At 48.0% G+C, this 21474-nt stretch overlaps 1 protein-coding gene and 1 long non-coding RNA gene across 4 annotated transcripts in view; one reads left to right on the forward strand and one right to left on the reverse strand.

The window, feature by feature from the left end:
• The window catches only part of Sephs1 (selenophosphate synthetase 1), a 32408-nt gene extending 25533 nt beyond the window's left edge, over positions 1–6875 (reverse strand). Inside the window, exon 1 of one of the 3 annotated variants that reach the window (NM_001104630.1) lies at positions 2543–2825. The gene's annotated coding sequence lies outside the window, so the exon portion shown is untranslated. Of the gene's footprint in view, positions 1–176; positions 2294–2542 lie in introns of those variants that run through there. The other 2 variants (XM_006254266.5, XM_039095540.2) reach the window with 2 other exon arrangements.
• A 46-nt stretch (positions 6876–6921) lies between these two features.
• LOC134482743 (uncharacterized) lies at positions 6922–20401 on the forward strand. The gene is made up of 2 exons (XR_010059258.1): positions 6922–8256; positions 20039–20401. It is a non-coding gene; the product is annotated as an uncharacterized LOC134482743 (long non-coding RNA).
• The last annotated feature ends 1073 nt before the right edge of the window (positions 20402–21474 follow it).

Raw genomic sequence — 21474 nt, forward strand, 5'->3', positions numbered from 1 at the left:
ACCACCAAAACATAAACAGAAGTCATTGTTAAAAGACTCTGAACTGGTATTTGTCAAGAATCAAGTGAATGAATGTTTCAAGAGAAACATTGGAGGGGTAGAATTGCCTAGAACACAGTGAAATACTTTGTTATGGGTAAACTGGAGTAACGGATAATGCCATCAAGAATACTTACGGAAGACCAGAGAGTGGGATTGTGGTTATAACGGTGGCTCCAAGGGTAATCTCATGTTATACCTGCCGCTTGGGCAGTCAACTCTTGAAGTTCTTCTTGGGCACCGGGCTAGGAGAACTGGTAGTCACTATGTGTCAGTCTAAATAGTCTATGCTTTAGAAAGCAGAGATCCTAGCTACAGTGACTTCTCTGGAAAAACATCTGGCTGTCTTTTGCTCTCTCACAGAGAAAAATAAAACAGCCACCAGAAACTGTAAAAAGGGGACACAAATGCATCTCATGCAATTTTTTTTTTTTAATTGAGACAGGGTCCCTCTACATAGTTTTAACGGTCCTGGAATTCATTCTGTAGACCAGGCTGGCCTCACAGAATGCACTTGCCTTTTGCCTCCTGAGTGCTGGGATTAAAGGTGTCTACCACTATTTCCTGTGAAATTCTAAAGATACTAAAAATCCTAATTTAAAAAACAAGTCTCCCTCTGAACCAGAGAGCACAAACAATATTTAAAAATAAAACAGCAAAGAACTCAAAGGCTTTTTCATGGCTGTAAAACACAGAAAGGCTCAAGAGAGTGCTTGCAAAGTTCTCTGATGCTTTTAAACATTCCTAGAAAGCAAACATCCTGCCTAACAAAGCAGTATACACACCATTGACAAAACGCCATACTGTTCATTACTCACTACAAAAAGAAACAGTATCACCCGAGATCACAAGTATAGTCCTGGGTACCATGCACTGCATTTCTGCCCAAGCTCCGCTGTTTGCAGCCTTCCACTTAATTCAAAACTCTGTAAGTGTTCCCGGGGTTTACAAACTTTCTGACTGATGCTTTATTGGGCGTAGGATTACAGACACCCTAAGTTTTAGGGTCAGTTTCCCCTATAAAATTTATGATTGAGAACATAATTCCCATTTATAGAGTTCTCCATCCCCCAGAAAGCACATCACTCATTTAAACTAAATTTCACAAAGCCCAAATTTGGGCAGCAATCCAAACCGTCGTCACAAACAAGACATGAGCAATGATTTCAGCGGGAAACTACAGACAGGGATTTCACGCATCATCCACAGAAACCGAACTCCTCTAAAGAGCAGTGTGAGCCAAGCAAGTCTCCGAGATGGGAATTCTGAAGCCATGTAACAGTTTGGAAAAAGTGCGAATGACAATTCAACTCCGAAGAAAGGTTTGAAACAGCACACTGCCTCGCAATAAGTGTCTGCCTCATCTCGCTCTACCTGGTACAAAACGAGAAAACTACCCTTCATAAGGAGTCTATTTGCTTCCCTCCAATCCTCAACCCGGAGGCAGGAGAGGGAGTCTGATGAGTCCCTTTCTTTTACGTTATTTTCCCTACACTTTCTGGTTAGGAAGGTTTAAAAACGCCCTACATCCAAAAACCCCAGCAGTTCAAATACTCCCAAGTGCTAAGAAGACCTAAGTCACAGGGCTTGACCTCAAAAGAAAACTCAAGCTACTGGAAAGGATGGAATTGGGGTTTGCTTCGGGCAGAGGAGAGCGCGTCCGACCTGGAAGTCACACGTTTACACCTTTAAAACAATGACATGAATATTTAAAGACCGCGTTTAACCCCTTCGCTACCGCGCGCGGGACGGGCTCCGGCGGCCGGGTGCGGTGGGGTAGCACACCCACCTCCCCGCCAGACCCCAAGCTCCGCGCTTGCTCCCAGGCCCGGAAGCCGCGGCGTGCGCGCCCGGACCCCGCGCCCTCCATGGGGCCGGGCGCGGAGGATGCCACTCAGGGGACACCTTAAGTCTCAGGCTGCCGCCTTTAAAGGCACTGCGGGCGCGGGCCGCGTTCTTTGTACCGCGCCGCGGGCAGGCCGCCCGCAGGGCTATGCCGCACTACAGGCCTCGGCGTCGCCGCTGCCGCGGTGACCGTCGCAGGCGGGGACCGGAGGGACGCGAGGGCCGAGTGGGGGCGGGGAGGCCCACGGCGCAGCGCCAGGACACCGGGCGGCTAAGGCGAAGCGCGCGCCCGCGCCCCCGCGCGCGGGCTCCCCGTCCGCGCCGCCACACAAAAATGTCGGCGGGCGAAAAGATTAACCCCTGCGTGGCCGCCGCCGCCCTCCCCCTCCGCTCCTCCCTCCTAACCCCGGCCCCGCGTGCCGCGGCGGCGACGGCGGAGGAGGCAGCGGCGCGGGCGGCGCTTCTTTTTTAAAGCGGCCCCACCAAACCCTGGGCTCGGCCCCTCTCCAGGCAGGGCGCGCGAAGGGCCCCGGTGCACGGCTTCCCGGCCGTCCCGGGCGGCCCGGAGGGGGATTTGCAACGGCCGCGCCGGGCCTGCGGCCCGATATTCCCCTTTAAGCCTGCTGTCTCGCCCCCCCTCGCCAGGCCCGCCGCTTACCGGCTCGCTTTGCGCCCTCCGCCTCCTCCCGAAAACGGGCCGCGGCGCTCCCACAATGCACCGGGCGCGCCGGGCTCCCTTAAGCGTCGCCTGAATAAAAATGCTGCTCCCGGTGGCGGCGGCACGGCCCCGCGCTTGGACGCCGCGTGGAGCTCGGCCTAGGCTGGGTGCGGCCCTCCGGGAACCGGGCCGCCGCGCTCCCGCCGGCCGGGCGCGCGAGGGTCCCTTTAAGAGCGGCCACCTCCCTTTAAGGCGGCGGGCCGGTGGCCGGAGCGGCTCCGTGTTGCTGGTGGCGGTGGCGGCGGCGGTGGTGGTGGCTGCGTGCGGCCCGGGAAGGGGGCGGGGGCGCTGTGCAGAGGCCCGAGCGCGGCAATGATTGGTCTCGGGGGAGGGGTGGGGGGTTGCAAACCCAAGGAACGGTGGCATCCGTTGCATGATGCAGAAAAAAGGGGGGGGGGGGTTGATTTCAAAAGTTGCGAGCAGCACAGGCAGCAACCTTGAGTGATGGAGGCCACCTACTTTCGCACCCCTCTGTCCCACAAGGAGGGACCAGAATGGGTTTTGCACAACCTGGCCCGGTGCGATCCCCGCACCACCCACGGGACGCAATACCTACTCCCGGATCTCGGCCGCAGGGAGACAGTGACGGTGGGAACAGTTTGCGGAGGCGTGCAGGAGCCAAGGACACCTCAGCCCCCAGTGAGACGTTTGAAAACCCAACTTAACCCCGCTCTCCATTCTCAGCGACTCCCATCTTTTCTTCATTCTATTGTTTAAGCGTAGCTGGGCATTTCATTGGAGTCCCAGTGAAATATGCAAATGCCCTGTGAAAGTTTCTTGAATATTTGATAGGTATTTTGGGGAGGGGGAGTTTATGTTACTCGGTTATATCATTCGTACTTCCCTGTCCAAGTAAATATGGCAGACTCATCCTGTGTGTTTAAATTGGTATTGGTGATGCGGTTTCACTTCATGAAGTAACTTCAGATTTCTGACTCTGTATCGCATTGCCGGTACAGAGTGCGTCCATTCGACTGAGCAAACTTGGTTTGGACTAGGTTCCCATTTCCCCAACTATTTGAGAGCAGAATTGGAGGTGTTAGCCGAACTGGGCTTTTATGACTGTTCTTAGGTTTACACACCACGCAGATGTCCTTTTTCATTCCTGAAATTGCAGCTTGCCAGTTTCTTAGGACTGGGATCTAAGATGCAAAATGTGACCAGTTGGACAGGCGCCTCCTGTCTTTGTGTCTTTTCTCCACAATACATTTGGGAGAATACAAGTACACCTGGGCTCCTTAGCGTCAGACTTCTGGACATCGATTTATCGTTAATGAAAACGGAGTTTCTTGTGAATGGTCAGGAGAGAGGACACAAAACTGTCTCACCAGATACCACCAGGACTCCAAAACCAGAGGGAAAGGGTTATTAAGTTACTTTTGTCCTTCTCAGCCTTTTAAATTTGATTTTGCATTTTAAACAATGTGACTTATTTTTTTGTGTGTGTGTCCTTCACTTAAAGTTAAAAAAGTGATTTTTTTGTTTCAAAAGATTTCACAATGAGGGGGGAAAAGAGCTTTTCGATGTGGATGACACAGCAGGGCCCTTTAAAACATGTCCAGATTAGTGCGTCACTCTAAGGAGTCTTAGCTCTTTGTTAATGTGGAAGGATGCTCTTTCTCAGCAGTGATGAAGAAACTGTGTCCTGGGTTAGGGGGGTATTGTTTTAACAATACTGTACTAAGCCTAGGTGAACTGGGAGCATCCGGGAGCAGCCAAGGGGAAGGGTTCGGTGTGGTTTAATGCGTACCAATGTGAGAAGGAGCCACACTACAGTGGATCCTCCAATTTTTAATTTTGGAGACTGAATGACTAGTGCTTGATGCTGCAGATACCGGAACTACTGGGAAGCTAACAAGCTTTGCAGTGACTTCAACCTTCAAGTTGAAGTGAGTTCTGTACCAGAGGAATACTCTGGGTAACTGGGGAAGCAGTTTGGAATTTGAATGCAAATCTTTGTGTCATTTGCATGTAAATGGTACCTTAAGCCTGAGGGAGAGGTAGGATTAACGCAGAGGGAGATCTTGGACCCAGCACTGCCCACAAGGAAATACATGCACCTCTAAGCTTACCTTTTCCTCCCCCGAGCCTCTGGCTGGAGGTCTTCCACAGCTCTGAAACAATCCTCTGCCTCTCTCAAGTTCTGGGCATGGAACCCAGGGCCCCGGACATGCTAACCAAGAGTTCCACCACTGAGCTCTACACTCCGCCTCGAAAACACTTCTCTGAGTGTAGGTTGCAGCGTCTTGGAGCCATAGACACCTTGATTTACTGGGCAGCACTAGACTTTTGAGGCTAGCTAATCCAGTGGACCATCGCCCCATCTTACTGTGCCCAAGATGCCTTTCCTCTGTATATTGCTTTGCTATGGAACTCCCTCTAGTAAGCGTTTCTGCAAACCTCTCCCGGGCAGCTCATCTGAAAGGGCCTCGGAACCCCATTCCAGGGAGCCAACACCCTAGCACCCCCAGGTTCCACTGACTCCCTCTGAGATGGAGCTCCTCTGGCTTTTACTACCATGCTGAGACTTATTAAACTAAGACTTCACCAACTACCCTTGAAACATTACATCTGGCAGATACAATGAGTTACAGCCTCCCAGCCTCCCAAAAGATAGTCAAAGTCACACATAGTCCATATGGATGTGGACTTATTAAGAAACAGGGCTAGCTAGTGGGCTGGAGAGATGGCTCAGCGGCTAAGAGCACGGACTGCTCTTCTAGAGGTCCTGAGTTCAGTTCTTAGCAACCACATGGTGGCTCACAACCACCTGTAATGGAGTCTGATGCCCTCTTCTGGTGTGTCTGAAGAGAGCTACAGTGTACTCATACATAAAACTTAAGAAAAAAGAAACAGGGCTAGCTGAATTTTAGCTTACTGGTAGAATGACTATCTGGACTGTGGGTTCCATTTCTAGCATTGTCAAAAGATGGGATCTTTGCAAATGAAATCAAGTTAAAATGAATAAAGATAAATATAGATGGGTCCTAATCTAATGGCTGTCGGGACTAAAGGAGTCAGGACTGGGGAGATAGGTCAGTGGGTACAAGTATTTGCTGGACATGTCTGATAATCTAAGCTTGAATCCCCCAGTCCATAAAAAAGTCCACTCAATGCTCCTAAAAGCTGCAGTGTAGTCACTACAGTCCTACTGTGCCTAAGGTGGGGGCCTGGCTGTTACAGCAGTGAAGAGATTTTCTCTCAAGTAAGGTGGAAAGGCAAGGACTGGTGCCTGAGGTTATCCTCTAGCCTATCATGTGTGCAGCATGGCACACAGGCACACAAGCACACAAATACACACCAAAAGGAAAAAAGAAAAGCAAGCCAGGCATGTTGGTGCAAACCTGGAATCCCAGCACTTGTGAAGCAGAGGCAGGAAGATCATGAGTTTGAGAGGCCGGCCTGGGCTACACTGTGAGAACTGTCCAAGTAATAAAGGAGGGGACAGTGCGCTAGCAGGCTAGCAAGAGAGCTCACCTGCTAAGAGCACTTGATGCTCTTGCCAAAGACCTGAGCCACACCACAAGGTTCATCATCACCATCGCAAACTCTAGTTTCAGGGGACCCAATGCCCTCTTCTGACCTCTCTTGGCACGAGTGTGGTGCATGCCCCTACGTGCAGCCAAAAACACTTATACACATAAATAATGTATTTTCTTAAAAAGTTGACTGGGGGGGGGGGGCTGGAGAGATGGCTCAGCGGTTAAGAGCATCCGATGCCCTCTTCTGATGTGTCTGAAGACAGCTTCAGTGTACTTATATATAATAAATGAACAAATCTTTCCAAAAAAAAAAGTGACTTGGAGACATAAGCACATTAAAAAAGTTATACAAACACAGTAGCCAGCAAACACTGGCTCCTGGAAGAGCCAAGGAACAAGGTCCACCACAGGGACAGGGACAGATCAGCACCGTCTTCCCATTGCATTCTGGGGCCTTTCCCATGATTGTTTAGGGAGTTTGACTCAGGTAAACCCAGATCCCTAGCTTCCACACAAAATAATTTCAGGAGTGGGCAGGAGAATTGGGGTATATCAGAAACAGAGCCTGAGTGTGGGCTTTTCAAGAGTCGTGGCTTAAGACTGAACCCCCAGTGAACGTGATTGTTTGGAGGGAGGGCGGTAATGGGAGGATGGGGAGGGGAACACCCATAGAGAAGGGGAGGGGGAGGGGCTAAGGGGATGTTGGCCCGGAAACCAGGAAGGGGAATAACAATCGAAATGTAAATAAGAAATACTCAAGTTAATAAAGATGAAAAAAAAAACTTAAAAAAAAAAAGAGTCCTGGCTTATTAAATGGCATTTTAAACAGGGATCTTAAGTGGGGATAGGGGAATTAAGAGAGGCTCTCTGGGAGTGAAGAAGACATTGCCCAAGTGTGTGTATGTGGGCTCAAGGAAGAGTAGCAATTAAGTGTCTTAGCAATAGACTTATGTATCTTTTTAGTGACTTTCAAGAAACATCTCAGAGGGTTGCTAAGAAACCTTTTCCTTTTTCTCTCTCTTGGTGGAGATATTATAGGGTAGGTCCAGTGGTGCCTCCAGGGGATTATAATCTGATGAGATCAAGCTGGGCGTCATTAGGATTGCGTTTGGGGATTAGGATATCTTTTACTGTAAAGGGGGTTTCTAGCAAGATTCTAAAGAAATCACAGCTCTACAGCTGGGAAGGGAGAAAGGAATTAAGTAAATGTTGTTGACTGTAACTTTTTTTTAAAAGAATTTAATTTGTAGTTATGTGTACACGTCTCTGTCTCTGTGTGTGTGTGTGTGTGTGTGTGTGTGTGTGTGTGTGCGTGCTGACACATGAAGAAGCTGGAGGAGTCAAATCTCATGGAAGCTGAGGTTACAGGCACTTAAGAGCTACCCAACACGGGTGCTGTAAACTGAACTCTGGTCCTCTTCAAGAGCAGTATGAAGTCTTAACCGCTTAAAAGCTGGGGTTACAGGCACTTAAGAGCTACCCAACAGGGGTGCTGTAAACTGAACTCTGGTCCTCTTCAAGAGCAGTATGAAGTCTTAACCACTGGGCTGCCCCACCAGCCTCACTTTCTTTTTATCTGAGCTAGGGTCTCCCTACGCAGTTCTGGTTCATCTGGAACTCATGTAGACCACATTGCCTCTGCCTCCTGAGTGCCATTGTGCTGGGATTCTTTTTTATTTTTTTTAATTTTTTTAAAGATTTATTTTTTAGATATAAGTACACTGTAGCTGTCTTCAGACACACCAGAAGAGGGCATCAAATCTCATTACAGGTGGTTGTGAGCTACCATGTGGTTGCTGGGATTTGAACTCAGAACCTCTGGAAGAGCAGTCAGTGCTCTTAACCACTGAGCCATATCTGCTATAAATCCCCAAGTTTCTCCCAGGCTCCTTCCCTCTTCCACGGACCCCCGTTTTTCTCCTTCTATTCTGTCCAGTATTGACACCAACTTTAAGTTACCAGCCTCCAGAAACCTGAGAATTGATCCACCTTTAAAGTGCCCAGTCTTGCAGCTGAGAGATGGCTCAGAGCTAAACAACACGTACTACTCTAGCTGGCACCAGCCACGGCAGGCAGGGCAGTCCTGTGTAACTACAATGCCAAAGGGATCCAAGGTCTCTGGCCTCATGCTGAACGAAAAAAGAAAAACAGGAAGGACACGACTGCTCCCAGGTATGGTGGAGGAAAATGTTTGCTGTAATTAGGAGGGAGAGCACAGCCGGAGGCAGGGACATCTAGAAGACTCCAGAGTGGACGTGACCCTGAGCCTGTGAGGAGAGGGGGAGGGGCGAGGAAGAATGTGGATCTCAGAGAGAGGAGCCAGGTGCCGCTGCCAAGAGGGTAAAGGGTAAAAAAGGGGGAGGGGTAGCTAAATGGTAACCAAAATAGCTGGATTATGTAGGGAAGAGCCCCTGGGGGAAGGCACATCCCAGCCCCGGTGTGTGAGTGTGTGAGTGTGTGTGTGGGGGGCTGCTGAAGGATGCTGGGAGAACCTGGCAGAGAAGTCCACCTTGATATGTTGATATGACAGACACCTCAGCCATGTGTCCTAGGCTCCGAGACTTAATATTCAGCACCTCAGCTCATGTACACATACCCACACACAGACACATCTTCTAGCCCTCTGGCAGTGGTTCACCTTTGTTTAGAACCTACTACAGTAGATGTGCCCAATATAGAAAGTTCTTCAGCACCTCCCCCACCAAAGGCACGTTTCCTTTTATGGGGGGAAGTGTGTGCCGAGGCTGAGTCAATCATTTTCAAGTTTACCATCTTGGTTATCAGTTCCACAAGGTGAATCTCCCAGAAGGACTAGGGGCAAGGGGGATACTTGAGGACTGAAGCCTGAAATTTTAAGTGGGCAAAAAGCAACTAGGACTGGGTGGGTAGGGGGGTGGGTGGGTGGGGAGCCAAAAGGGGTGCTAATCCAGGGCTCACCGTGGGGATGACTGGGACTCAGATTTGCTGTGCTCTTTAAGAAACCATAGGGCACACTGCGGGCGGACTAGAGAGAAAGGTATTAAGTAAGTGTTGGTGTTGGTGTCGATGTGGTGTTCTCTCAAGCACACTCATGCCCCAGCCTCCAGAGAATGCATGTGGTATGTCACGAGGAAAGAAAAATGTATGGTCCAGGTGGAATGAAATGTACTCATCGGTTCCTGAGTTATTGGGGCAGACCAGATTATGGGGATAACTTCAAATTTCCTTAAGATCTTAAGAGATGTGGCACAGTCCTGTAATCCCAACCACTCAGGAAGTTGAGGCAGGAGGATTGCGTAACCAAAAGTAACCTGGAGAGGAAAGAGTTCTTCTCAACTTACAGGTTATAGTCCATCATGAAAAGAGTCAAGGCAGGAACCTGGAGGCAGGAGCTGATGCAGAGGTCACGGAGAAGCCACGCTACCTGGTTTGCTTACTGCTCTTGTTCAGCCCCCCACTTTGGACTTTTTTTTTTTTGTTTATTTATTTGTTTATTTATTATAAGTACACTGTAGCTATCTTCAGACACACTAGAAGAGTGCATCAGATCTCATTACAGATGGTTGTGAGCCACCATGTGGGTGCTGGGATTTGAACTCAGGACCTCTGGAAGAGCAGTCAGTGCTCTTAACCACTGAGTCATCTCTCCAGCCCCTGGACTTCTTTTTTAATTGAAAATAATTTTTTTTTTGGTTCTTTTTTTTTTTTTTTTTTTTTTTTCCGGAGCTGGGGACCGAACCCAGGGCCTTGCGCTTCCTAGGCAAGCGCTCTACCACTTAGCTAAATCCCCAACCCCTGAAAATAATTTTTATACAATATATTCCTTTCCCAGATTCTCTCCACCCATCCAACTCAACGCCTTCTTTTCTCCTCCCTTTATAAAACAAACAAACCATAATTAGAACAAAAAAAGGGAAAAACAATGAAAAAGCACAAGAAACACACATGCACAAAACAGCACACACACATACACATATATACACATGCACATACATACATGTATACACACACTTACACATGTGCACACAACAGCATACATACACACATACACACAACAGCACACGCACACACACATATATATATATATACACACACAAATTTCATAAAAATACAAAATCAGAAACCATGATATATAAGCAAAAGATAAGTAAGGTTAAAAAAATACCCAAACAAAGCAATAAAAGACCACCCCCCACCCCCCAAGCCCCAAGCCCCAAGCCCCCCAACCCAAACCCATTGTGTTTGTCTGTGCTAGCCGTCCACTCCTGAGCATGGGCCATACCCATTCCCGCCCTGCGAGACTCACTTGGAGAAAACAAACTGTTTCTTTGCAAGGGGTTATCAATTAGAGATAACTTCTTGGTTGGGATAGGAGCTCACGCCCATTTCACCTTCTTGGCACTGGACTCTGTCTGGCTTGGACGTGTGTGGGCCTGTGTGTGCTGCCAGAGTCTCTGTGAGGTTTTTTTTTTTTTTTTTTTGGTTCTTTTTTTTTTCCGGAGCTGGGGACCGAACCCAGGGCCTTGCGCTTCCTAGGCAAGCGCTCTACCACTGAGCTAAATCCCCAACCCCATATCTCTGTGAGTTCTTATGTGCTCTTAACAACCTTTCTGCCTCCTCTTCTTCCCCTTCTGCAGAACTCCCTTCACCCTGATGGGGTTAAATATGATAGGTTCTCCTTTGTCCCCCTAGAGTTCAGGGCCACCCACGCTCATGTTCACTTTTATACTGCAACAAATGATGACTACTAGAAGCCAGATGCACCCATAGGGGGAAGAAAAAGGGGAAGAGGTAAGGGAGAGAGGGAGAGAAAGAGAGAGGGAGAGGGAGGGGGAAAGGGAGGAGGAGAAGGAAGGGGAGAAGAAGGGGGAGGGGGAGAGGGAGATGTGTTAGGCAGAAGATACAGGTACGTGGGTGCTTGTTTCAGACTGGCTATTGCCTGCTCTAAGGAAGCATTAAATAGAAATTGGCTCCAAATGTTCCAGAGTTAATGACACTTCCTACTTTGAAGCCAAGGCACCCTTTACCCTTTGCCCTAGGCCATCTTCCTTTATTGTCTCTGGCCAGTGGCCACCAGAGATAAGAATTAGAAACTACACATCCTGCTGCTCAAGGGCCATCCTCGGCCGCATCAGCAGTGGGCTAGCCTTATGGTGGACACAGTTCCGGAGTTAGACCTGTTTTCTGGGTCTTCAGAATTGACCCTTGACTGATAAGATGCAAGATGAGGGCTGCCCAAGGTGGCACACACAGGCTTGTAATCCAAGAGGCTGAGGCAGGAGGATCACGAGTTTGAATCTAGATCGGGCTGTATAGTGAGTTCCAAAGTAGCATACATTAGTAGGACTTTGCCTCAAAACAAAATAGAAGAAAACACAAAACAGGCAAAGCACCCAAGACAAACAAAAACGCAAGCTGTGGGTAATGAGGGGACAGTGACAGGAGAATCTGAAATATGATTTATGCGCACTGCTCAGAGCACCCAGAGCTGGGACACAGACAATACACAGCAGTTCCTTTCCTGAGGGTCCTTCACCTTTGACCTTGGCTAGAGATTCTCTGAGTACTGCACAGACCCTTGCAAGAAGTTTGCAGTACTATTTCCTTCCAGGACAGTGAGGTTTCCACCTCCTTGCTTGATCCAAGTGATGGTCGTTGTGTGTACGAGCCGTTAGATCCCTTTCCACCTGCAGACAATGCAAGTCAGGTATAGGGTGGGTGCAGCCTGACTCTTGGCTGCTGGCTAAGTCTTAGCTCAAGGCCTGGCCTATTGATGCTACCTTCCTGAATTTTTCTTGACTGTATCCACTCGTGTCCTTGTCCCCAGATTTGCCTTACTCCACACTCCACTTACCTGGATGACTTGCTGTGTCCCAACATAACTTGCTGTGTCTCCTAAGTCTTTGCCTCCACCCTCCATCCCAGCCCAACGTTACTCATGCTAGGCACAGCTTGGATAATGCTGTACCCCCTTGTGAATACCCGGGGAGGGGCCTCTTTATGGAAACATGGTCCTTACTTGTGAACCCAACATGTTAAGTGAGTGGTGGAATACACTTCAGTCTACTGCGTTCATGCTTTGGGCAAGATGCTAAGACCCTGGGACTGATGAAGTTCTGTGGGAGAGCCCCAGGTGCTCACACATTCCCCAACTCAAGGCCACTGGTGCCTTGCATTAAAGTTCATTGCACAGTCGCCCCAAGCATCAGAGACTCTGGCTCCTACCATCCCTTGAAATGCAGATGACAAATACCAGAATATGGAAGTCAAGAACAGCTAATGTCTCTTCCTATTTTGATCTTTAAATTGATTTAGTGTGTGTGTGTGTGTGTGTGTGTGTGTGTGTGTGTGTGTGTGTGTGTTATGATAAAACTTTTCCTGGAGAGACTGAAACACATTTTTCTTTTCTTCTCAGATCAGGGAACCACGACAGATCAAAGTGCAGATACCACTAAAGTCCAACTTGATGATCCAGTAAAGTTTTATTGGGTCAAAGACAACTGCTTTACCAAAGCCTAGATGGGTGACAGCTCATACTAGCTGGGAAACCTGGACACACTGCCCAGCACACAGACAGCTAAACAGGTTGGAAGGTGTCTTTTCAGGTGCATCAGTTGGTCTAAATCTCCTCCAGGAAGTTCTTTCTGAGTCTTTGCAGGTGGGCTCTGCTTACCCTGGCAGGGAGGGGCCTAATGAATCTGGTCAGTTTCAGGGAGTTCCTGAAGCTGCTTTTGTGTTGTTTACCTTCCTTCTTATGGAAACACTCCACACACACAAAATACACACACACACACACCACCACCACCACCACCACCACCACCACCACCACCACCACCACCACCACTATGGAATGTTTTGATCTGGAGGAGACATACAGAAGTGTGTGTGTTTATGCTGTATATGCATATGTCTTATGTACATGCATGTGTGTGTGTGTAGGAGGGTGCCAGGCTCATGCACAATTGCCAAAGGAGGCTCTTGAGTGTTGTGTTTTGGTACACTGCCTTGTCCTTTTAAGACAGGGTGTCTCACTGAACTGGGATCTAGGCTTAAGGGCAATCAATTCCATCAGTCTTCCTGTCTCTACCCACCACAGTGCCAGGGTTGCAGGTACATAGGAAGTCATGCTTTTCTGTGGGGACCTCAACTTAAGCCCTTATACTCACCCAGCAAGCACCTTCCCCCACTGAGCCATTTCCTCTGCCTCTTATTTAGTTTTTTTTTAATATTTATTTATTACATATAAGTATACTGTAGCTGTCTTCAGACACACCAGAAGAGGGCATCAGATCTCATTATAGATGGTTGCGAGCCACCATGTGGTTGCCAGGATTTGAACTCAGGACCTCTGGAAGAGCAGTTGGTGATCTTAACCACTGAGCCATCTCTCCAGCCCCCTCTTATTTAGTTTTATGATATTGTTTCATGTAGCAAGCAGGCCTAGGACGCACTATGCAGCTGAGGCCGACCTTGAACTTTTGATCTTCCTGCCTCTACCTCCTGTGTGCTGGCCTTATAGGTGTGCGCCAATGTGCCCGTGTGTGAGCTTTAATTTTAAAGGTGAAAAAAGCTAACACTGGTGCATGTATTATCTATCAGAAGAATGGATAAAGAAAAGCGACATTCGGGCTGGGGATTTAGCTCAGTGGTAGAGCGCTTGCCTAGGAAGCGCAAGGCCCTGGGCTCCGAGAGAAAAAAAAAAAAAAAAAAAAGAAAAGCGACATTCAAACACACAGTGAAATCTTATGCACACCACGCCCCCGCCGAGAGTCCAGTGTTGCCATTTGTTGAGTGAAGTAAGTCAGGCGCAGACAGACAAGTGCCATCTGTTCTATTCATCAAGAGTCTAACACACAGATCCCACAGAAGGAGAGAGGAGAATCGGATTACCCAAGGCTAGGAAGGGAGGGAGAAGCTGAATGACAAGTAGGGAAATAGAGTCAAGTGGGAAGACTAGCTTCTAGACTTCTCCACTACAAGAGCGACTACGGTGCACAGTGATTTATTATGCACCTCAAAGCAAGAGGGAAGCTTTGCAAGTTCCCAGCACAAAGAAATACTAATTACCCCAATTTGGTGGTTACACACTGGATACATGTATCTAGTTAGCACCTGTCCGCTATGAATGTATGTAATTATGTGTCAGTTACAAGTAAAGCAGCATAGCCCAATGTATACATTTAATAATGTGATGCTCTTTGTATGCACCTCCCGGAACTCTGTAATACAACTGTGCAACTTTCTGGGAAACTAGGAACTTCATAAGAGAACTTTGTTGTTATGCTTTTAAAATTGGAGCTGTGACCATCAGGGGAGGAGACGTAGGTCTTTTTTTTTTCCCAATCCCCTTCTTTCTGCTCTTCTCTCTTCTTTTCTTTCTCCCTTCTCTCTCCTTCCTTCTTTCCTGTTTCTTTCTTCCTCCCCTTTCCTCCCTCCCTTCCTTCTTTCCTTTTTCTTCCTCTTCTCCTTGTCATCCTTCAAGATACAACAGAGCGACATCTCCCCTTTCGAGTCATGCTATGTTGCCTTACCTAGCCTCATACTCACCATCCCCCTGCCTTAGTCTCTTGCTGGCTGGGCCCAGAAATGCACGTAACTGTGCCTCCTCGTTAAAGAAAACAGAAGAAGCCCAAACCAGAAAGGAAAATAGTAAAAACTGTGACAATACTAAAGCTTCTGATTTAGTTAAAAAAAAAAAAGATAAAAAAGATATTTAATCTGCACAAAAGGTCAAGGCACAGACTAGCAATGGGCGCCTGTGCTGTTGCTGGGCCGTAGGGGAGTTAACAGCAGAGAAACACTCTCCAGAATGTGTGAAGAAGTCTACAAATCAATACAAAAGCTAGAAAAAATAGCAAAAATATAAGTAGGGAATTTCCAGAAGAGGGCAGCCAAATGGCTTGCACAAGAAGATTTTCCATCTCATCATAATGCAGAGAGTGCAAATTAAAATAAGATGCCTATTTTATATTTAGCACATTGATGAATATTGAAAACTTAGTGAGATTTATTATCTATCTGTCTGTATCTATCCATTCATCTGTCTGCCTGTCTATCATCTGTCCATCTGTCTATCATTCTGTCTGTGAAGCAATGGTTAGCTTGCCTAGGTAAGAGGACAACCCCCTGGGCTCCAGTGACTGAACTGAGGTCATCAGGCATAGGAGTGAGTTCCTTTGCCAGCTGAACTATCTTGCTGGCCCCCAAATGCAGTGAGTTCTGGCTAAATGTTGGTAGGAGGGGCATCTTGGCGCCTCTCTCTCTCTCTCTCTCTCTCTCTCTCTCTCTCAGACGCTTTTTAGTTTTGTGTTTATATATGTGTGTATGAGTGTGTGGTATGTGCCTTCGGAGGCCTGAGGAAGACATCGGGTATCCTGCTCTCTCATTGACCCTGGGGCTAAGCTGGCAAGAGCTTGGAGTTTTCATTGGAAGCTCAGTTGCTCTTGATGTGCAGTGGAAACCGCCTGAAGCTGTCCACGCCCTCTCTCTCACCACGGGCAGCTTTTCTGAGTGGGCCCATGCACAAAAGAGTGTGTATGTATATAAAAATTAGAAATAAAATTTCAGGGCTGGAGAGACGGCTCAGTGGTTAAGAGCACTGACTGCTCTTCCAGAGGTCCTGAGTTCAAATCCCAGCAACCACATGGTGGCTCACAGCCATCTGTAATAAGATCTGATGCCCTCTTCTGGTGTGTCTGAAGACAGCTGCAGTGTACTTATATACCTAAAATTAATAAATAAATAAGTCTTAAAAAAAAAAAAAGAAATAAAATTTCATCAAGAAGGGTCCCACCTATAATCCTTACACTTTGAAGCCTTGTCTCAAAAGAGAAAAAGGAAAAAAGAAAGGAAGAAACACAGAGAGATACGGGGCTTCACTGTACTGGCTTCTTAAGCACTAAGGACTGGAGGCTGGGAGATAGGGATTCTCCCCTGGGACCTTCCGAAAGGAGCTGCCTACATTTTGATTTTAACCCTGTCTCTGTCACATGGTATCTTTACTACAGTGTGTGTGTGTGTGTGTGTGTGTGTGTGTGTGTGTGTGTGTGTGTGTGCATGTGTATGTGTGCAGGCGCATATGCAGGTGATCAGGGTGAATCTGTGCCATCATTCCTCAGGAACTGACCTGACCCCCTTGTTTGTGAGTCACAGCTTCTCATTGGTGGAGTTTGGTGGTAATACTGACTGGCCCCAGGGGTCCATTTTTCCACCCTCCCTGTGCTAGGCCACAGGTTCTTTGTTCTGTTGTTGTTTTTTTTTTTTTTTTTTTTTTTTTTGGTTCTTTTTTTCCGGAGCTGGGGACCGAACCCAGGGCCTTGCGCTTCCTAGGTAAGTGCTCTACCACTGAGCTAAATCCCCAGCCCCTCTGTTGTTGTTTTTAATGTGGCTCTGGGACTTGAACCCGGGTCCTTGTGGAGTTTTGAAGTGAGTACTTCATGGGCTGAGCTATTATCTCCCTAGGTCTGCTAGTGCAGTGTTTTCGAGCGGGTTTTATCTAGATAGTCTTTGGAGGACTTTTCGTGGTCCAGATGCCTGCCTAGATGCTGGATACTGTCATAAATAAAGCTGTCTGGGACCTTTGATGTCCTCTTTGTCTACCTGGAACAATCAATCATCTTAAAGGTGATTATTTGGGGTCATAGTTTCCGTCCCTGCTTGCTTGGCCCTGTTGTCTTGGGTAGTACATCGTGACTGGGAGCACAGTGAGCAAAGCTGCCTAACTCACAGGATCTGAGACAGAGAGGAGAGAGGAGAGGAAAGAGAGAAGGAAGGGAGAGTGGGGGAGGGGTTACAGTGTCTTCTTTGAAGACACTCCTGTGTGATACAGTCACGCCCATCTCCTAGCAGTTCCACTCCAGCCCATTAGCACCACTCCCTGGGAACCAAGTCTAGCCCTTGAACTTAATTATCCAAACTGTACCAGCCTTAGCCTCAGGGAACGTTCTCCTACCTCAACTTTCAAAGGCCAGTCCCTTGACAGACAGTGGTGATAGTAGTGCACCAGCCTTTAATCCCAGCACTTGGGAGGGAGAGGCAGGAGGATCTCTGTGAGTTCAAGGCCAGCCTGGTCTACCAAGCAAGTAAGTACAGAGAAACCCTGTCTGAAAAAAACAAAAAACAAAAACCAGAGAGAGAGAGAGAGAGAGAGAGAGAGAGAGGAGGGGGAGGAGGAGGAGGAAGAGGAGGAGGAAGAGGAGAAGGAGGGGGAGGAGGAGGAGGAAGAGGAGGAGGAAGAGGAGAAGGAGGGGGAGGAGGAGGAGGAGGAGGAAGAAGAAGAAGAAGAAGAGGAAGAAGAAGAAGAAGAAGAAGAAGAAGAAGAAGAAGAAGAAGAAGAAGAAGAAGAAGAAGAAGAAGAAGAAGAAGACGACGACGACGACGACTGGTCCCCAGCCCTGAAATTTGTTGAAGCACATTTGGGTCCTACTGAACTTCATTTGTTGACTGACACTGGGGAGAGAGCCACCAGTGCTGTGGTAACCTTTCTGGGGCATTCTGGTGTACAGTCTAGGGACCTCGTCTTATGTGAGGCTACCTCCTCCCTGCACCCAACTCAAGGAGCTGGGCGTCCCACCAAAGGTTGCTCCAGGGGTCACAAATGAAATTCTCTTTAGATTTTTATGTGCTGCTCTTTCAGCATGGCCATAGGGACAGCCCTATGCCACAGGACAGGGCCATGCCACCTAGGGACAGCCTTAGCTGTGGTATTAGCTGTCCTGTGGTGTTTGGAACTCCAATTTGAATGGGAGCTGATTGTTTCTTCTTGGAAGCCCAGGTCTCTTTGACAGCCTTCGTGGGCACTCCTCAAGCCGCCTGTACTGGGCTGCATTTTATATACCACCCAGAGATAGAGACTCACCTTTCTCAGAGGTACTTAGCATCCAAGGCAAAGGTGGTTACAGCCCAACTCCTAAGAGTGTGGGGGGAGGTGTGAGATGCCCCGGCCTGTAATAAGACATTCAGAGTCTCTGCCCAAGCAAAACAACTATTTAGTTTTTATGGTGTGTGTGTGTGTGTGCATGTGTGTGTGTATGTGTGTGCATGTGTGTATGTGTGTGTATGTGTGTGTATGTGTGTATGTGTGTGTGTGCATGTATATGTGTGTATGCACATACATGGGGAGGCCAGAACACAGCCTTGGGAGTCACCCTCACGAATGTCATCCTCCTCCTTTGAGACAGGCTCTCTCACTGGCCTGGGGCTCACTAATTAGGTGGGATGGGCCATCCCTCAAGCTTCAGAGCTGTGTTTCTGTTTCCCTGGCGCTGGGCTTCCTAGCGTGTGCCACTAAACTCATTTTTTATTCTCCATTAAATTCAGGAACAAGTTTACTTGTGCCATAATATTTTTATTATTATTATTTTTATCCATTCACTTTATATCCCACTCACTGCCCCTCTTCCTGCTCACCCCATCCCACAATCCTCCTCCACCCTCCCCTGCCCCCTTCCCTTCCCTTCTGAGATGGTGTAGGCCCCCTAATGCCTATCATTTTTATATGGGTTTGGGGACCAATCCCATACCTTATAGGCTCACACAGTATGCTATTTACTGAGCCATCTCCCTGGTTTTCTTAGCTTGGTTTTTAAAGTCCCTTTCTCTCTGTCCTTCCTGTGATTATATACGGTTGAGGAAAAGCAGAATGTCTCCTGGCTCATAGGGGGTGTGCTTGCCCGTCTCTGAACCTTGTGTGTCATTTTTGTATCTTATTTTTCTTTCTTCTGTCTGGGACACAGCCCTACTACTCCATCCACATGCATCGCCTATCACTTTAAATTAGCCTCAGACGCCATCTCCTCCCCCTTTAACCAGAAGCCACCGCAGAGCCTGACCAACTTCTAGAAACTGCCATTTATCTGTCACCCTCTGTCGTGAATCCCAGTGTTTGTTGATGTCCTTGTAGGCTGTGGACCTTTTATGCAAACATCTTAGTTGAGATGATCCCTTTAAAAACACAAAGCATATTTTCCAATATGCAAAGCTATAAAATGCATTGTTCATAAATGTGGATGGCGGGGTGCTTTGTCCTTGGGTGGCTGGAATGAGTGAGGCACGTAGCTATAACCAGGATGACAGCAGCTGTCACAGTCTAGAATTGGTGCGGTCTGGAGACAGTTCTGTTAGTGAAGAGACATTTATAGAAAGGTCACTCAAGAAGCTCCTGAGGATGTATGATCTCAGAAAAGATCGGTGCGAGAGGACAGTGTGGAGACCAGGCAGTCTTCCTCTCCTAGTGAAACATGATCGGGGTTACAAGGTCTATATAAAAAGTCAGGACATAGTGGGCGGAGTTTGAAATCCCAATACAGGCAAGGATCCCTGGGCCTCACTGGAAAGCCAGCCTATAGAATCTGGCAAGCTCTGGATACAAACAAGAGAGCCTGCCTCAAAAAAAAAAAAGGGGGGGGGGCGACAATGTGGAGCAACATCTGACATCTGAGGGTGACCTCTGGTCTCTACATGCAGGCACACACAAATGCCAGCACACCCACAAACATCTACACCCATACCTGCAAGACACAGGGGTGGTTTCACAGATACCAGACCGAGTGAGGCTAGAAACAACACTGAGTGTGAGGAAGGATGCCCTGGTCAAGGGTCATCAGTCCTGCAAGGTTATTTCAGAGATGACTTGAAGTGTTCACATGCGACTCTTGCCTTTCAGGGTGTCCTGTAGATAACATCCCGTGGAATTTGAGACTTGGTTGTTAAACGTACTTGCTTGTCATTTGTGACATTTAGAGGAGTGATTTTCACTCCGGGGAATGCTGATGTATTTCAGAGAGATTTGCCCGCTTCTCTCTCTCTCTCTTTTTTTTTTTTTTTCGAAACTGAGGACCGATCCCAGGGCCTTGCGCTTGCTAGGCAAGCGCTCTACCACTGAGCTAAATCCCCAACCCTGCCCGCTTCTCCTTAAAGAGAGTCTTCGAATTCTTTATTAATCAAGCTGATCTCTGAATTACAATTTTCCTTCTAGTGCATTTGACGCAGTTCCTACTCTGGCCAGCAGATGGAAGCACAACCCACTGTTCTGAGTTAGGATTGCCGTTTCTGGAGGTTGGAGCAAAGAGAAGCAGTGCCCCTCAGGTCTGAGCTTCACCTCGCCGCCCCCTCCCCCGCCCCCAATCCCCAACCTGCATTTTCGTGTGTGTGTGTGTGTGTGTGTGTGTGTGTGTGTGTGTGTGTGTGTGTGTGTGTGTGTGTGTGTGTGTGGTGTGTGTGTGTGTGTACTTGTGTGTGTGTCTGAGTGTATGTGTTTGTGGTGTGTCAGAGAGAGAGAGAGAGAGAGAGAGAGAGAGAGAGAGAGAGAGAGAGAGAGAGAGAGAGAGAGAGATTAATAGCAGAACACCTTCAAGACATCAAACAAAGAGGTGTGCTAGGCATTGCTGTGGAAACCACGGCTGCTGCAACGCGATTGTGTGGTTGGGCTCTGAGTTGTCCGTGAAATCTGAAAAGCTCAGCACTTTTTCTGAGCTGGTTTTGTTCCCGTTCTTGTTGAGAGGAAGCCTAGTATGTGGATGCACAGAAAAGATAAAACCCACGGGCTAGAAAGGCCTGCCTTGTGGGATGCCAGACACAGAGAAAGAAATGGGGCAAACTTCACACTGGTTCAGAAACACAGAACAGTGGGGGGTTTCTGGGAAATTTTGATTTGTTTACAACGCTGAAGATTGGACCTAGGACCTTGAGCATGCTGGTCTATATTCCCAGTCTTCTTAAATTGTGTAGACTAGGCTCACTCTGTAGTCCAAGCAGACTTTGAACTTGGACCTCACCCACCCCAGCCTCTAGAGTACCCAGGTCACGGACTTGTGGAAGAGGCTTAGCTTCTATGCCTGTATTATGATCTTACCGCTCTAAAATGAAAGAGCTGTATAATACCCCTAGCACACTCTTAGCATCATCTGGTGCCAACACGGTCCACTGCTATCTGCTGCAAGAGGAATGTGTCGATTGATGTTTTTGCCAACCTCTCCACTTCCCAGCAACAACAAAAGCTTTCTAAAGAAGCATTGCAACCTCTCCCCACAGCTGTGTGACCTCAGAGAGGGGCTCCGATCTCTTCATCTGTGCTGGCACCGACAGTGTTGGACTGATCGTAGTAGAGCCAACTTGCTGAGGTCTTAGATTGGTTTGAAATGTGTGCTTGGCACAGAGCAGACACCTGGACACCGTGACTATTTGGGGTCTGATTAATGGTTAGAGGGTTGGCTCTGACGATGACTTCAGGACCTGGAAGAGGTACCTTCCAGATCTCAGAGTCTGCAGTTCTATGGGAGGCAGGGAGATGCTAACACACACTGTTCTTTGGCGTCGTTACTTCACGCTGAGCCTCTGGATGGAAGATGCTTCTGCAGGTCTCAGTGCACTCTTTTTGGCAGAACCAGTGAGAGTCAGGGCCACAAACACCAG

Source organism: Rattus norvegicus, chromosome 17 (genome assembly GCF_036323735.1).
Source record: "Rattus norvegicus strain BN/NHsdMcwi chromosome 17, GRCr8, whole genome shotgun sequence".
In the NCBI taxonomy this organism is placed as follows: Eukaryota; Metazoa; Chordata; class Mammalia; order Rodentia; family Muridae; genus Rattus; species Rattus norvegicus.